Below are 6,028 nucleotides of genomic sequence, written 5' to 3' on the forward strand. Positions count from 1 at the left end.
TTGACGCTGAGGATGGTTCCCCTTCTATTATCAAAGACCAGCTCGGGTGATGATGTATTCCAACACTTACTGCAAATAGTAATAACAATAGCAATTAGTAACAATGGTAATGCCTAATAGGACAACGTGGCCAGGTCAGTCTTCTGTCAAATGTACGCGAGAGAAGAATGAGAGTGTACAAAATGACGTCGAACTTGGTAGTTAACATGGTTTGCTACTTATGGGAATTGGCGCACACCCTTTATGCTTCTCAATGCTGCAAACGGACGGACTCGATAAACAAGAGATACGATCGCACGAACCACATTAGGTACCTATATTCCGGGTCAAGAGATACCAGATAAATGACCCAGCGGTCAATCGCCTAGAGTTCGTCTTGGAAAAGATCCTCGCCATTGCTGTACGACTTCGAACAATCGGGCATATTACGTTCCTCGGGGAAAAAATCTCCAACGCTTATCCGAACCATTTTCGAAATGAGCTTCTAGCTTCGCGAGATCTATCCGCGCAATAACTTGAAGTAAGCCATTTTCACGATCTTTTTCTCTCATCACCATCGCCGGAATTGAAAGACAAAGTTCTTCCGTCAAGTTTTCACAGACATCACCCGAAAACTCACCTAATGCTTGACGAACAAGAAATATAACCGAAACTTTCCAAGGCTACACGAAATCTTCGATCTGTTCCACGCTCCATACAATCGACGCTGTTACTAACATTGTTAAATATCGTAATGCTGACAATGAGTGAAAAGGGGTTTTGAGGCACCATCAAAGAATTCCTTCAACCATCCGTTGGGAATCCATGACGGGAAATCTCACCTCAGGCGGTGGACCTGGTTTCCTTCGGCATTCGTGATCTACCCAAATCTCTCCCTTTTCGCAAGTGGGAGCTTTGCATACTCCATCTTTTATTTCGTATCCTGGTGGACAGTTTTGTGTACTGGTTGAATCAGCCTGACGTGGCGGTGGTGGTGGTGGTGGTACATCGGGTGATCCAGAACCTGCGTCTTCGCCATTGTTGGCATCGACATCGCCGAGAAGCATCGAGAGGAAGATGACTTGAAGGAGGCAAAAGCCGAACACCGAGATTTGGAATCGCATTTTTGTCCACTTGTTAGGCACGAATCAAAGATCGTAAAGAACTATTGGGTAGTGAACCTCTTTGGCCAGTCTTATAGGTCAAAATCTTTTCCGGAAGCGATCAAGATGTCGAATCGCACTAAATTAATTCACGTACCCCAAACGATACGACCTCATTGTCTCAGCCACGCAATTGACCAGCTCTACATCGCCGTGGAGATAACCTCTCGCGCCTTGGAGCTTTAACAAGGCCTCGTCGTAATCAAAACTAATCGTTCATTTCTCGGCGATTATCGCGTTATACGCGAAGACCAAAGACCCTGGGTTTGTGTGACGAACATTTTTAATGACATCATCGCAAAACGAACTACACACACCACGTTAACTGTAACGATTTTTGATAAGAATATTAATCAATACGAAACTGATAGCCCGGCAGCGAATGTTTTACACTTGAACGGGTTAATTTCAATACCGTAGATTATTGTAATCCAATACTGACCGCACAACGAAAGAGTTTTAAGTTGATGGATTACTCGCAAAATGAAGATGAGAAAACCATCCACCCCGTTTTCAATATCTTTGGCAAGTAATTATAAATAAAAGTTTAGAAAACCAACGAATATGGTTTGAATTAATATTCAGACACCTTTTCCCATTTCCCGTTCTATCTCGTTCTCCTTGTTTGAGACTCGTTTTTTAAATCTATTGTTTCCCTCATCCTTGCCTCCTGTAAAAGTCTCTCTATTTATTCTTGCTAATATCGCTGATGCGTACCAAAACATTGCATCTAGCTGACAGAGAAACCGGCCGCGATGCGCGATGGGATCTTTACCTTCCAACGTGGAACAGTGTAAGGGCAGGGAAAGAAAAAGCTCTGAAATCACCAGCCCAGAATTACGCTGACAATAAAGAATGATAACAATAATAAAATAGAACTTCAGGAAGGAAGAAATCTCAGGAATACGAATCGCGCAACGAACGAGCGGTCTGAAAATGAATCTCCGAGGTTTCTGAACAATTTCGAAATACAACAGAACTCCAAAATCGTTTACAACTTGCGGTTTGACGCACGATAGTAGGTAATGATTTCTAGCGTCTAATAAGTAAATGAAAAATGCACGGCGTGAAATTTGCATTAAAATTACATTGGACACAGCTTATTGCTAGTACGATTGTCGTACGGATTTGATTTATGGGAAGTCTGGAGGTTTTTCGGGTGAAGGCTGGCGCGAGAAATCAGAATACGTGTGTTATGGATGACGTTATATTTATACACGTTGATGCAAATTCTCGTCGACTTGGGAAATTATCAAGTAAAAAAAGGAGAAACTGAACGGAAGAAAACGAAAGAAAAATGTGTAAAATATATAGATCTTAGCTGTACAGAGAGTTTGTCCGCATAAAGTGACTCCTTTGAAAGTAATAAATTCCCGGCATGCCTCGAGCGCATAATTAAGTCGATTCCAATTAAAGCATGGCGTGCTTCGCATCAATATATGTATTCAAATATCACCTAATTGATTCGTCGTCGGTGCTGCATGTCATGTACGAGTAGTACAGGTAGGTGGCGCATTGCGCTCTTCATTGTCAGACCTTCGAATCGCAACTAATTCGAGGTGTCTGAATCTGTAACGGAAAATTGTCGAAAAAGTTATCCCGCGTAATTTTTTTGCCCAGCGAAAGAGGCGGTTCTTTTTTAATTCGAAACAATCGATCCTGCGCAATTGCGAAACTGCGTTTGCTTGCAAGTTTTTTCAGATATTTCCAGCTCCACGGGTGTGCGGAGAAGACAAAATCTGAGCTCATATCCGCAAGTAACACTCGTGCAGTTACCGTCCGCAGAAAACTATTCACAATACCCGCACAGGCCTGCTCCATTATCGATTTACTCGAAATTTTACCTGTTCCAAGGCGGGTCTATAGCCCGTAGCCTTTGTGCACGTACGCGTTTTAAGTGCTCGAAGAACTCCAATCGTTCGTGGATCCATAAATATGCGTAGACATATATTGTGTAAGTGGTGAAATGTATGTTATGTATATCAGGGTGATCCTTGAAAAGGTGATTTTTCAATTTCGACCGGCACACCCCCCGAGTAGGCTCCAGATGATTAAAAAATAATTTCGTAATTTTTGCAGATTTTTATCTCAACTCTAACTCGTGCCCCAAAAGTCATTTGCTATTGCTATATTAGATTCGCCATTTTGAATCTTGTAATTTTGAGTTCAGATTCGTAATCAGCGGTGCAAGAAACCCCCCTGAAACCAAATTTCATCCGAATCCGTTCGGTAGATTTGACGTGCCCCTGAAAGTGTTGCATGGAATTCACCCTCTCTGAGACAAAAATCTGAAGAAATTAGGGAATTACTTTTGAATCAGGTGGAGCCGATTTGGGTAGCACGCCGATCAAAATTCAAAAATCACCTCTTTAAGGAACACCCTAACGTATATGTATATAGATATAATAAGCGAAAGAGCGGATTAGGAGTAACGGGTAAATGTTCAAGATTAATTATCCTCATCTCTCGAGTTGATGTTGATGTTGTATCGTGGAACGATACTTGCAGCGCAGGGTTGCGTGTAGGTATTATTTATTTCACTTTTCACACCTACACGCGTATCGCGATGTACACGGTACACATGGATGCCTTAGGCTTTCGTGTGGAGAGGAGAATCGGTGGGATGCGGCTCGGTGTTATTATCAATTTTTTCTCACTCCTCTTTTTTTTTTCACATATCTACTCTTCTTCATTGTTACGCTCGCCCTCTTTCTCTCTCTTTCTCCGTCTATCTATCTATCTATCTATCTACCTATCCGTCTGCCTTTTTCTCCCTTTTCCTCTCAAAAGAAAAATTTACTCGCGAGAAGGTCTCTCGATAATGGGGGCGGCGCGGCGGCGCGCGGATTCTGCGAGGTGAAAGAAAAGCTTAATAACTAATCGAAAAAAGAGAAATAAGCGGGGAGAAAAAAAAAAAAAAGAAAAAAAAACGGGGGGAAAGGATAAAAATAAAGTGAATAGAAAAAAAAATGAAGAGAAAATTCTCCACCGTGTCCACCTGCACACCGCAAACGGCATTCAATTCCCGCCATCGTGACCCAGTTACAAATAATTTTCTTCCAATTGCACGGATCGCAAATATTTCGATGAAATATCGAGCTTGTAGAACCGACAGCGTCCCCGCATGGTAGCCGGGATGCAATATGCGTATTCCGATTGTTATACGGGTCCCTCGAACTTCCGCGATTCTCTTGCGAATTCTTTGCGATTCGATCACGCCGAGGAAAAATTATACTTGCGGACTTTTTTTTCTTTCTCAAAAATCACCCCGACTCGAAGAGTGAAATAAAATACAATTCCTGACTTACTTCCGCCGCGTTTGTTTAGCTCCCCCCCCCTCTCTTTTGCGCGTTCACTTTGTAATCGAGTCGAGGAAAAAGTTGCGATGTTTACGAGTTGGCAGAGGGCGTGTACCGCCCTGCCTTTCACCCATAACCGGCAGTTGAGCTAAGTAAAAATGTCAATTTCGCGTAACGTTAATTAAAGCTGTACATCGAAGAGGATGAAGTTAGTAGCGTTACCGTAACGATGCAGGTTGAAGAAAAAATGGCTAATTTTCGAAATTTAGCAAACCGTTATACAAAAAAAAACGTACACTATAATTCTGAAAAAAAGCCAAGTCCTTGGTAAGTAATTCTAAAATTGTCCGATAATAATTTTATTTTTCTTCTTCCGTTACTGACTTCAGCCTCGTCCGATCCACTACTACCAGGTCCCAAAGGAAGGAGAGCAGAGCCGTCGGAAATAACTTGCCGATTTGTTGAGCGATTTTATCACAGACTTTGACACCCTGGTTACGCTAAGCTCGGTCAAAGGATCGAGTCTTACAGGCTTGGTGCAACGAGTCGAGAAAGGTGATGGAGAAAATCGTGAACGTTCCGTGCAACGGACGGGATGGACGTAATGTGCGGACTCGGAGGCCTCTCTCGTGGCTGATGAATGATAGCTCCGCTGCACCGGAACTATCGCGTTAAAATATCTTAACCGTGCACCGGCGGCTAGATCGTAGGCGGATAGGTGGAGGATAGACAGGGTGACCTCGGCGCAGGGTGCATTATCGAACGTGTGCCGGAGTTATAGCTTCATCAACAAATTTCTAATCACCCCGCGATCTATATTTTCTAATTAATCAACGACTGGAGGGGATGCAGCTGTCTAGAGGCGAAAGGGTGAGCTGCTTCTAATTCCAGCGGTATCATAACCCGTGCAAGGTATCTATTTTAAACAGTTTCACTCCCCAAAGTCGTAAATCGTCTTCGTCGATTCGAAAATATCTGTTCCCTGGGTAATTTTTAGCAGAAGCTTAGATACGAACAGTGTACCCGAATTCTGAACGAATTCGGTATATTCTATAAACGGTTCTCAACGTCGTTCCGCGTTCGTTTAAAAACATTCCACGCAAAGTTTGTATATATATATATACATATTTCAAGTAAATAGGAAATTATTGTAAAAGAAGAACGACCCTTTTCTGTCTCTCCACCCTTATCGTCGCATCGGAATAATTTTTTTCCACCACAAAATTTTCCTCGTGTCACTCTCGTGCAAACATACGCACGCCTGTGCACCCGGCTTACCAACGGCAAAGAGAGAAGCAGCAAATCGCACGGTAAAATTAAGAAACGTTTCAGGATACGCGATGTTTTACATAATCTTAGAGAGGATTGGAATCGGAGGATTTCGTTAATGGTGTACGAAACAATCAACCCTCGCGATACGTGGAATATAAAAATTAATCCGCGGAGTAACGTCGGTCGACAATGGCCGAGGGGTGGGGATACGGAGGGGCGCGGGGGTTGAAATTTTCTTTTCAAGATGCGCAGACGGCATATATACGGGAAAGATTTCTCCTGTGCAGAGCACATCGATGAGTAGCGCTCCGGCGG

The sequence above is a fragment of the Neodiprion lecontei genome, chromosome 6 (assembly GCF_021901455.1).
Source record: "Neodiprion lecontei isolate iyNeoLeco1 chromosome 6, iyNeoLeco1.1, whole genome shotgun sequence".
Lineage (NCBI taxonomy): Eukaryota > Metazoa > Arthropoda > Insecta > Hymenoptera > Diprionidae > Neodiprion > Neodiprion lecontei.